Genomic DNA, 12,502 nt, shown 5'->3' with positions numbered 1-12,502 from the left:
AAGTTTTTGCTTTCTTGTGTCCACCTGCCTGGAGCACTTTGAGATGGGTTTTCGTCTTCTTGTTAATTTCTTTATCCTCTGCTCCATCCCCGACTGAAGTAGAAGGAAACACACAAAGCAAACCATTTCTGACAGCCTGAGCGACTCGGGCTGAATGAACTCTTGCTGGAAAGGCTTTATCTCCAGGGAAGTTTGGGGGTTTGTTTTTTAATTCCTCCCTCTTGAAAAATCTGGGCGGTTTTCGCACCTGTTGCTCCCCAGTAGCCTGGAAGTTGTTTGCTTTCTTGGGTCTCACTCAGGCCTTTTTTGAACAAAATCTAAAGCGACTTTCCCCGGCTCCCCTTTTTCTCCTGGAAGCCCTTTGGAAAGGGTCCCTCTCCCGTTCTTAGTTAGCATGCAGTTGGCTGCAGTTCTCTGGGAACAAGTGGCCGGCAGAAGACAATGGGAAAGAATGCATTCCTGATGACTCCTCTACCATGGAAAGACAGGCAGAAAGCCTAACTTTCCCATGCGTTTCTATGGAAAGCAGTGCTTGTCACTGTTTTACAAGAATTCAGTTTTGATGAACTCTGGAAATGATCGATTCCAGAAGCTACTGGTATTCCTTCTACAGAAGTTTCTCACAATCTACCTACACCCTAAGCCCGATGGGGCACCCGACTAGCAAGGAGTTCTGGGTCCTTCCTTCAGTAACCTATGAAGTGTTGTGTAGCAAGGGGCAGGAGGGGGACCACCTGAGACAGGCTGCCCTTCAAGGACCAGCTCCTTTTCAACTTTATGATTGACAAAAATCATCAGGATCCTGGAATGTATTTTAACATTCTGGTAGGTCATGCTGAATTCCTAACCACAGAATGAAGACTTTCAATAGCTTTAACACTCCCAAGTAAAAATCAGCAGAATGCTTGTTTATTTCTGTTACTGATAAATCCATGGGAAATCTCTGCTGAACCCAGCAATTTTAAGAGAACAAGTCCTAGCTCATAATTGCTCACATAATGGCAAACAGGTTATTTTCAGTAACTTAAGAGTCTTGCATTTTCTCCCCACTGTTGTTTTAGAGCTTACATGAAGATATGACCAGCATGCATTTGGACTGTCTGTCCCACCCTCCCCCAACCCCCAGCTGAAACGAACAGTTATCCTTGAATATCTGATGAAAAAGACTGTTGCCAGATACATTACCGGTCTGTAAAATAACATGTTTCAGGAAAGATTATAGCTAGGAAGTATTAGTGTCTGTCATTGCTGCACTCTGTTCTTCTTTGTCCCTTTAGGGAGGAAAGCTGCTTTGAACACTGTAATGCTTTCATTTATTGATTATTTGTTCTATGATTTTGCTGGGTCCTCTGCTCCTTCTACTGCAAATCTCCCTTTCTTTAGGTGAAATCACAGACTAGGATTCGCAGAGATGGCTCTCTGGGCTAAAATTAGAATGTACATGAGCCATTTAGGCATATCCTTCTGGTCTCCTAGAAGGATCTGCAAAGCCTCCTTTAAAGCTCCCACTTTAGCAATTACTGTAAGATGATGCCTAGGTACTCTTTAAAATAGCACTTTTATTTGGACCATCTTTTTTCCTTCCAGCTTTAATCATACTTTGCCAATGCATGTTGAACTTTGTTTCCCCGAGGTGCCCACGGGCACACCCAAGACATTTACCATCCCTTCAAAGCCTATATACCTAACTCTTTGAAGAGTTTCTTTTTAAAAAATAAACAAACAAAAGATCCAGTGGCACTTGCAAAATACAAGACTGGGTCCTCTGATGTGATGGCAGATGGCAGTCTCAGGAGTTTTGTTTATGCCCAGGACAGCATAGCTCAGTGTCACTTAAATTAATCATGAATTGAATAATTGATTTCTCACACCTTGGGCCATACTTAACTCTTCAGCTATAAATTTAAAGACAGGTTACTATGGTGGTCTTGTTCTCTTGGGTATCCTTTTAAGGGCTATCAGATGAGTTTATAGTTCGATTAAGTCTGTTCATCACATGTATTATGAAACATGCTGACGTAACTCTAGGCTCTCCTGGCTGTTCCATTTCAGAGACAGTTTCGGTGGGTGACCTCCCCATCAGTTGGTCAGTTCCAAGGATGGTGGGGCTAATGGATACAATGGGTTTCTGTAAATGTAATTAAACGTGCCTTTGCCAGCTGCCTGTGGTATTTGTGAATGTTTTCATAAGAAAAGCTGTTCTCTGACTTTATCTGCCCACTGTGGTTTGTGGCATGTCGTGCTGCTATTCTGCAGCTCTTGCACTTTTGTGTTCCCCCCCACCCCCCCATCCCCAGAATGATTGAGCTATGATGTCATGTGCTATCTCAGCTCGGAACTTTCAAGGCTTTTGCTGGGGTCTGTGAGCCTGAGGGAGGGGAGTGGAGCACACTTGGTAGCGACTCCCCGTCTGCTCCAGCACATTCCATTGCCTGGAGACCAAAGCCGTCAAATGATTTGCGGTTAGAGTGATTTGGGGCTGGTTAGAGATGATTTAAAAGGAAGGTTATGGGCACATGAAGTGTAGGGTAAAGAAAATATATTTTACTACTTTATTGAGACCACATGGCTCCAACTTGAACTTTTTTTTAACATGGAAATTGTTGGCTGAACTGGCTCAGAGCAGTCCCTCCTCCCTTTTTTCTTTTTTATTGCTTACAACAAAAAGCAGTATTCCCTGTTTATTGTAAGCTTAACTTTCCCGTTATTTCTGAAAGTTGGAAAAACTTTTATGCTTAAGAAAACAGGGAAATGTGGATCTGTTGGTTGCATTCTCTGGATCACTGGTTGAGAAGAGGCCCAAGTCTTCTCAATCACGGAAAGAAGGATGTCCCATTGTGAGCTTGGGAAAGCATCAGTTATACAAGGAGCAAGTGCCAGGCTACCACACTGAGCAGAGGGTCACAGAATGTCAGTACTGGCAATCCAGGAACATCACTTGATAAGTGGAAGGAAAGATTTTGGTCAACCTCCTGGGATTTGGTACCTTGTGATTAATAATGGAAACAAAGGAAACACATATTATTTTCTAGTGCAGAAATAAAGTGATTGGGCCCAGAGACCAATGTCCTCTTCTCATTAGTGGTCCATGGGAGCACATAACCCTTTGGCATCCTTCATTTGTGAAGCCAAGCTGCCACCTCCTTCTACGCAGACTGCCACAGTCAACCACTTATTATCACCAATTTCCCAAATATCTGTCCAGGATGAACCTAAAATGTCTATTATTACCTCACTCCATGGCTCACACCCATTCTATTTCAATCCAAGGTATGTGCCATAGCCTGGCAGTCCACAAAAAAAGCTATCAAAAAGCCAACTCCAACTTCCAATTTGATGTTATGAGTCTGGTTGGAGAAGTTGTATGGAGTAGTGCCCCAGGAACATGCCCAGTCCCTTGGCAGCTGCCAATCCAGTGTCTGAGGGCCATAACTGATGAAATGAAAGGCTATTTAGACGTCTCCAACAAGTTGTCACAGTGGGTGGTCTACACTCCATCTGAGCTGATCCGGATCCCCACAGTTTCAGTCTATGTGCATCCTAGGGTTTGAATGAAAGCATGGGGAGAGGTTAGAGAGATGGCTCTATGGGTAAAAGCACTGGCTGCTCTTGCAGAGGACCCAGGTTCAATTCCCAGCACCTACATGGCAGCTAACAACTCTCTGTAATTCCAGTTAGAGAGGATCTAACACTCTGTTCTGGCCTCTGTGGGCATTGCACAGATGGGGACACTTACATGCATATAGGAAAAGACTCATACACATAAAATAAAATTTAAAAAGAAAGCACATGGAACTCAAATTAGTGAAAATCTTCTGACTATGCAACTGGAAAAAAAATATGGAGGAGACAGTATTGGATCACAGAAATCAGATGACACTGATTTGAAAATGCTGGTTTTGTTTGCCACTATGTGACTTTGGATAAGTCACATAGAAATGCAACATATTGGGGAGGCCCTGGACCACATTTTATCATTTTCTTCCTAGACATGCTGTCCTTAAACTGACACTAGACAGCAGGCTGAATAGGTAGCATTAGCTCCATTTTACAAGTATGGGAACTGGAGTTGTAGGGGTTATTGATGCTATCGGGGTCACACAGTATGTCAGTGTTAGAATTTGGCCCCAAAGTCAGAACTTATTCTTAACTTCAAATCCTATATTCTTTCCAGTGTAGCAGGCAGCCCCCACAACTCTTAACCTCCATGGACTTCACTTTCCTCATTTGCAAAAATGAGACATTTGGCTCAGAATGCTGTAGTCTATTCCAACTTAAAATTCTGCGTCTGATGAATCACCGGCTGGAAGGGACTTTAAGAAATCACTTAGTCATCTTCCCCACTTCCAGCAGGACTCTATCTTGCTTTTTAGAAAAGAAAACATTTAAGCACTTTTCTTCAACCCCAGAAGAAAAAGGGGCCAAAGGAGCGTCTGAGCACACAGTAGGTTGACAAAGAGAAAGAGAAGTGGCGTATCAGGTATTAGCGGGAGATCTAAGTGCTCACTCGGGCTTCAAGCTTCAGATCTTGCTAGAAATAAATGTTGATGGGTTGGAGATGTAGCTCAGTGAGTAGAGTGCTTGCCTAGCACACAAGAAGCTCTAGGTTCAATCCCCAGCACTGCATAAACCACGTGTGGTATATAAGTTTGTAATCTCAGCACTGAGGAGCTGGAGAAAGGAGGATCAGAAGTGTAAGTTCATCCTTGGCTGCAGAGAAAATTTGAGGCCAGCCTGGGATGCATGAGACCCTGTCCCCACAAAAAGAAGTTAATATCCAACACTATGTCAACATCTAAAGTAGGATAGAGTCACCAGCATGCTTTACTGAATGGGAAAGAATTTTATTTATTAGAGACATAAGAAAGATAATTGTTCTGCTAAGAGGAAGAGTTAGATGGCTTAGAGTTACTTAGAGCTCCTGAAGAGCACGATCTGAAAAAGTAATGGGAACATTTCTATTTAAAGAGACAAACAGAATCTTCTTTATCTGGAACGTGTGGTGAACACAAAGCAATGCGCAGCCAGTTAACTCTTGCTTGGTTTGTACTGGTAGGATTGGCACAGTGTTCTGGAATGAGAAAGGATTGCACTTTAAGATGCTGCCTCTGAGTGTGGGAGTTTAGAACTTTAATTTCAGAGTTTCTCCCTTGTCGCCCAGCAGTGTCCTGAGCAGGCAAAATTCCAGCTAGAGTCTACCATTCTCTACCAGAAATCAGACTAATTTGCAAGTTTAATCTCACCTGGCTCAGCTAACTTGGATATAATTTTAAAACATTAATCACTTATCCATTTCCTTCATTTCCAGAGAATAGATGTTACAAGAAAGACAATGACTTTGAAACCAGAAGATTTGACTAACTTTTACAACTCTGTGATTTATTAATTGAACTTGGATAAGTCATTACATTCTCTAAACGTCAATTGCTCATCTGTGAAATGGGCTAATAGTACTTACTTTGATATTCCTTAGGATCTAAAGCTGGAACACAGGGCAACATGAATGTGAAAGTTTGCATCATTAGAAGTAGTCCAGTATCAGATCCTTTCTTTAAACCATGAAGACACTGATACCTCTTGTGTAGTCTCAATTCAATTCCCAGCCCAAGATCAATTTTTCCATGCTTAGTGTGAGTCAGATACATAATTCTTTTGACTCTTCACAAAAATATTATGCAATAGATATCCCCACTTTATTATCTGGAAACTATTCTAATAAGGATAACCAATTTGCCCAAGATCCTCTGGCTAATAGCACTGGTAAAATGGAAACCAACTCCACCTCTCTTCAAAGCTGTGGGCTTTCAGACCTTTTTCTATATGAATATTGCCCCCACAACTCTTGGTTTTGGGTGATTGTCCCTAGAGTGATACCCTCACCCGTTTTGAATCTGGACCATATCCTAAGGCTCTGCTTAGTCCCTTATCTAAGGCTTCATCTTAGTCAGTTTTAGTCCAGTTAAGTGGCTGTAACGAAGTACCACAGGTTGGATGGCTTAAAAACAGCAGAAATTTATTGCTTACCAGTCAGTAAGTTAGGAAATCTGTGATCAAGGCACAGACAGGTAGACTTGGTATTAAGTGAAGACTTGGTATTTTCTGGCTCATTGAATAATGCTTTTTCTTTGTGTTTGCAAAGAAAGGAAAGACTAATGAGGTCCTTTGGGCCTTTTTCACAAGGGCACTAATCCCATTGGTAAGGGTTCCAGCCTTGTAACCTAATCATCCCTGAAATTTTCCTACTTCCTAATAACATCATTTTAGGGTTAAGACTTCAACATATGTGTTCTGGAGCCACAACAACATTCACACCAAGCAACGGGTGGATCTGGAAACAGACCCCACAGTCTCTTCCTATCCTTATTCCTAGGTGATTCACTGGTACCTTCATACTCCACTCCTGCTCCCACATCCCTCTTCTCAAGAATACCCTGCGTTCTCTTTCCCACCTTTCTCTCAGAGCCAGAAGCTCCTCTCGAAGACTTCGTAGCTCTCTCCAGTTTGCCCACCTCTTGACATTGGCCCATTAATGGATGTCATGCTATCTCATTTGGGGATCAAATGCCCAAATCCCCCAGCATGGGTACTATTTCCCTTCATTGGTTAGAAAGTCATAGCATATTAATGGGGCTGGAGAGATGGCTCAGCAGTTAAGAACACTGACTGTTCTTGCAGAAGACCTCGGTTTGAATCCCAGCACCCACATGGCAGCTAACGGTTGTCTGTAATTCCAGTTCCAAGGGATCCAACAGCTTCTTCTGTCCTCCGTGGGTATTGTACAACACGGGTGCACTTACCTTCGTGCAGGCAATACACGAATACACATAAAAATAATAAATAAAATATTTTTTTAAAAAAAGAAAATCTTAGCATGTTAAATACAGCCACCATGCTGCTGTCACATAAGGTACAATGTGAATGTGTAGAATTGTGAAAGACCATGAGTTCATCTGGTCAGTTGCATTTACTTTACAGATGAGGAAACTGAGCTACAGAGAAGCTGATTGCCAGCCCCAAACCACAGCCGTGTCCCACAGATGGTGCAGGTTCTAAATCCGGCTATTATTTTCAAAATACTTCAATACATTATCTTTCTTGATTCTCACTTATCAGTCTAATGCAGCTCTGTTATGCTTTGACTCTGGATCAGGCTCACATTTGTTGAACTCTGTCGCCGGCTTGTGGTGCTATTTTGAAGGCTACAGAGCCTTCAGGGTGTGGGGCCTGGCTGACAAAAGGAGGTCCATAGAGGTGTTCCTTTTGAAGGTTATATCCAGTCCTGGTCCCAGTCTCACTCCTTCTACTTCCTGGTCCACCAATGTATGAACAGCCACTCAACTTGCAGCACCACAGGAGCTGTTCTGCTTTGCCTTTCCCACTATGATAGACTGAAACCCTCAGAAACCATGAGCCCAAATAAATCTTTCCTCCCATAAGTTGTTTCTGCTGCGTGTTTCAGTCACAACAATGCAAAAGTGATGCATGCAAACCCCTTGATCAATATCTAGAAAGAAGTCTCACATGCATCAGTTCAGACTCCTAACTCACAAGAAAGATTTTTTTGTTTTATTTCACATGTATCCCTGCTGCTAGACTTAAGCATGTGTATTTCTCTAGAACAACTGGTATTGTCAACTCTAATTCATGGACGTAAGAGTTAAGTTCCCTTGGCATTCCTCTCAGTAGGTTAACAACTCCCAGCTTTTTTTGCTTTTTCCTGTAATAGTTCTTCTCCAGCAATTTCATCATCTTTATTTCTATCTGTTGAACTATGTCCAAGGACTCTATGCCTCTCTCAGAGGGAAGTCCAGAGCTGGACAAAGAAGTTTTATAAAGGTATAACAAAGTGACGATGACCTCACAGTCCCTTCAAACTGTGCTTCAGTGCAGCCAACATTCACACTCGTGTTCGAAGTGCTAGCCGGACCTCATGGGCCCATTTTCAGCTTGTTATACTCATTTGGTGAGACATTGCCTATGTGTTTGTGATAATGATTATTTCCTTACAGATCATCCAGAGCTTTTCCTACTGAGCTGGTTTTTCCTTTATCTCTCACTAATTCTCTAATTCACCAACTCCTTTGGGACTCTGATTCTATTAGTCTTCCAATTCTTAAATCTTAACCCCAGCTACTGTCCCACACAGTACGTGGATTTCCTCTCAATGAAAGCAGACCCCGGAGACCTCTGGTCCCTCACAGTTCTTCCCTCTCACGGCTCCAGAACTTGAAAAGCAAGTAGTCCATCTCCCATCACCAGGCATTCTGATTGACCATTAGACAAAGATGGAAGGTCTGAGCAAAATAATCATCCACTAGAGAGCCATATAGGAAATGCATAGAACAGAGACTATAACAGGTGAGTTTAGAAATAACTCACCACACTCAGGCCTATGTTGCATATGGTGGAGGTCCCCAAGATTTCCCTTTGTCCAAGAAGCATGATAATTATAAACATTTGTGCTTACAATCTGCATCTGTCTCCGTTAGCTTCAGCAATTCTTATGAAGAAATGCACTGCCTCCAATTTACAGGTGAAGAATCTAAGGCTCAATGAGATAAAGTAATTGACTCACAAGAGTTCACAGTGATAAAACTCAGGGGTGGTGCCTTAAATTCCTTATACTCTACTGTGTTACTATAATTTTGAAATCTTAGGATTTCTAAAAAATTTAAAATTATCAAAAATGGGAGGGATGCTTGTCAAAAATACAGACTTGGGACTATGGCTTCAACACATACTGAATATTAAGCATCACAGAGCTCTTAGATCAGCATTTTATTTTATCTTACCTCCCCATTTATTTTATTGTTTTCGCTTTAAGGCAGAGTCTCTTGGTCAGGCCTGCCTTGAACCTCCAAAGATGAACTTGGACTTCTGATCCTTCTGCCTCTACCTCCAGAGTGCTAGGAGTACAGGCATGCACCACCACCTTTCCAAAGAACTGGGGATCAAACCCAGAGTTTCGTGCACCCAGGGCCAGCACTGTGCAGCTGAGCTGTATCTCCAGCCTAGAACTGTTTTAATAAGCCATTCATAAGGTTTGGAGGAAGAGTCAATAGACTATGCTTGAAATCTTCCCTTCTGAACTGTCTTTTCTGGGCCAGACTCCTTAAATACAACAGATTTGCCTTTGTACATGAAAATTGGTCAGAAAAATCCCCTAAATTGGACAGTTATGAAGACTCCTCAGCTACCTTGGGTCCAAGGCTGTAGTTCTGAGAGCTGGCCACCTGCCCATTTCTGGGTCGATGATGTTTTGATTCCTTTAGGAGTTTCTTCTTCTTTTTCCAGTTTCATATGTGTGTGGTGTGCATGTGTGTATGTATGCATGCTTGTGAGCAGAGGTATGTGTGTCCAAGTACATGTGTGTGGATGCATGTGGAAGCCCACAGTTGATGTAGAGAATCGTTGCTCTTCTACCTTTTTCACTGAAGCAGGATCTCTCAGTCAAACCCAGAGCTCTCCGATATGGCTAGTTCCTAACCAGCTTGCTCTGGGGATCTCATGGCACCTTCTGAGGCTGAGCTAGAGGTGGGCCACCAGACCCACCCAGCTTTTCTGTGGGCTCTGGGGATCTGAACTCTGGTCCTCATGCTTTCCTGGCAAGTGCTTTAACCACTGAGCCATCTCATCAGCTCTAGCCACTTACATTTTACCAACCTGTTTTATTCCCCACTTTTGAATCCTCTGCCTTGGCTGCACTCAGGTCATAGATAAATACTGGCACCTAATTCTGTCCATCCCTGCAGCTCTAGACCTGAAAGCATTTCCAACAGTGGCCACAGAGTAGACCTGGATCCTGAATGAGATGTGACATCCGATGACTTTCCAGAAAGTCTTGTGCTGGGAACCTCTAACCACATATATCTGAACTTAGCATCACTTAATAGTATACTGAGGGAAAACTTTGGAGCTGTTCCTTCTGAAGAAGGCATTGTGGGCCTTGCAGTCCGGCCACTCAACTAAGCTCAGAAACCCCTTGTTCTTTACAAACCAGAGGCTCTCATCAACTAATAGTGGGAGAGTGGAGTGAGCATCACTTAGACACCCACAGTACACCAAGCACTGTGCTGACTCCTTCCCATGTACTGTGCCTTACTACCTCTATGCTGATAAGGAGCATTTTTAGGGTGTTTCCCATCATGCATATTTTCTATTCTCTGGGTACCTGGAAATGGAGTGCCTGTTGAATTACAAATACCTACAGAGCCCCATTATGCACCAAAGAAAATTGGGTCTTTCAGGCTCAACTAAATCTGCAAGAGGTACCAAGCTAGATTCTGTTATGTGTGTTTCATAAGAGAAGAGGTGCAGTCTGGAAGAAAAATTTTCTGAGTTCAAAAACAGACTAACGGTTGTTCCAATTTTACATGAAAACACATTTGTGCTCCCATTCTTTGTAGATGATCCCTTCACTGTCCCTTTCCATTCCCTCTTTCGAGTGTGGGCATCTTTTACAACATACTTGACACTTCCTGCTCTTTGTCAGAAATGTGCAGATTGTGATAGTTGGATTGGAAACAAAAATAAACTTTGATGGCAGATGACACTGCCATGCATCACCCTCTCCCCTTGGTCTCTGCTATCTCATGACACCCTGAAATGAAATCTCTAAGCATCAGTGTCAGATGTGTGCCTTGTGTCTTTAGCATGTGTGAGAGCTTTTTGAGAAGACAGTGAAGTATTTGAGGTTGGGGTGAAAGGGATCTTTGGAGCCTTCTTAGATACTCACCTACGAGCCTTAGAATACTGTCCATATTTTGAAAAACTGAAGTGTGGTTGAAAGAAACAGTTACTTATTATAAGTTGGTAGGACATGGAATAATATTAATGCTAAGTGACTTGTTAAAGGGTCTCAGGGCATTAGGGCAAAATTCTACACCCTGCCCTTAATTAGATCACATTCAACTAAATGTTTAAAAAAAACAGAGGCTAGTGTGCTAACCACAATGGAAATATTGCATTCTGGTGAAATTCTTACGCACTTTGTATTGTCTGAGGATAATATACAGGAAACAATTTGAGGTTTTTCTTTTTTTTTTTTTTTTGGTTTTGTTACTTAAGCTACACAGAACTCTCAATGCAAGAAATGGCCTTGATGTATTAATAGTTATTGCAGCAAGCTCGCCAGCACATCCCTGTGCAGGATCTTGCAGATGCTTACTGTAATGTAAAGTGCACACACAGTATGTCGTGTATGACTTCCAGTACACATGTGCTAGTTATTACTACCGACTGGGTACTTAGCAATCTGTTCACCAAGGCACCCAACATCTTGATTACTTTGAGAAAGCAGAAGTCCCCTGCACGCATGAACTTTGTTAGAAGAACAGGCTAGTCGAGATTATTTGAAGCAGCAGAGTGCAATCACCGTTGGGCTCCACGTGCAGATCACAGGGGATCCAGCACACACCTGGGAAATGGAAGCAATGCTCAACGTTTCAGTTTCTCATGAAGATTTACCCCTTAATAATATTGGTCAGCCTTTACCATGCTCTGATTGGGAGCCTCTTCATAGGTATTTTCTAATTTGAGCTAATAATCCCAAACAGAAATCATTATTATCCTCCATTTCCTGATTAGGAAACTCAGGCTTAGAGGGCTGAGTAACTAACTCTCCCACTTTTATATAGGAGGAAATGACACAGGTAGATCCTCAGCCTAGCTGTCCCTGATGCCACAGCCTGTGCTTCCTGGATGCCATTCTTCTTTCAAAACCATTGGGTCTCCAGAGAGGAGAATGGTTGCTTAATAATCCCATTTGCTTCAAATGGCAGACAGGCATTCTTCAGATACTGATATCTTTCAAGCATTGCTGAGTCGTGACTTTGTTCCAAGAGTTTAAATGGGTTGTATCCTTGAATCTGTGCAGTAAACAAATAAAGGAGGCTCAGTAGCTCTGCTTTACTGATAACCTAGCCTTCCCTCCAACAGCTCAGCTTTGCCCCGTGGTCCTAAGGCTTGACTTGGTTTTGATTTCACTATAACAAGTGAACAGAGCCTGTAGTACTTACTTTTCTGTTGCTGTATAAAACACTATGACCAAGGAACCTTATAGAAGGAAGAGTTTACTGGACTTACAGTTCCAGAGGAATAAAACTCCATCCTGGTGGGAGGCATGGTACAGAGGTGGCCAGAGTAGAAAGCTGAGCACTCACATCTTCAAGCAGGCACAGGAAGCAGAGAGAGAGACTGGAAGTGGGATGTGGCTATGAACTCTCAAAGCCCACCACCAGGGACTTGCTCCCTCCACCAAGGCCACACCTCCTAAAGGTTCCATGACCCTCCCCCAACAGCACCACCAACTGACCAAGTGCTCAAATAACTTGAGCCTATGGAGGATACCTCATTCAAACCACAACAGGGCCCAAGTGGAAAAGAACTCTGCAATGGAAGCAAAAGTGTGGTTCTCATCCTGGACACCAACTCTCCTTATCTCTTTCTTTCTTTCTTTTTAAAACACATATCTATGGTGGCACACGCCTTTAATCCCAGCACT

At 42.7% G+C, this 12,502-nt stretch overlaps 1 protein-coding gene across 1 annotated transcript in view; it reads left to right on the top strand.

Moving 5' to 3' along the window:
- Positions 1 to 12,502, top strand: part of Palld (palladin, cytoskeletal associated protein) — a 298,300-nt gene that overhangs the window by 758 nt on the left and 285,040 nt on the right.

The sequence above is a fragment of the Nannospalax galili genome, unplaced genomic scaffold (assembly GCF_000622305.1).
Source record: "Nannospalax galili isolate Female #2095 unplaced genomic scaffold, S.galili_v1.0 scaffold109, whole genome shotgun sequence".
Lineage (NCBI taxonomy): Eukaryota > Metazoa > Chordata > Mammalia > Rodentia > Spalacidae > Nannospalax > Nannospalax galili.
The sequence above is the reverse complement of the archived record's forward strand: the minus strand, read 5'-3'. Positions and strand labels throughout refer to the sequence as shown.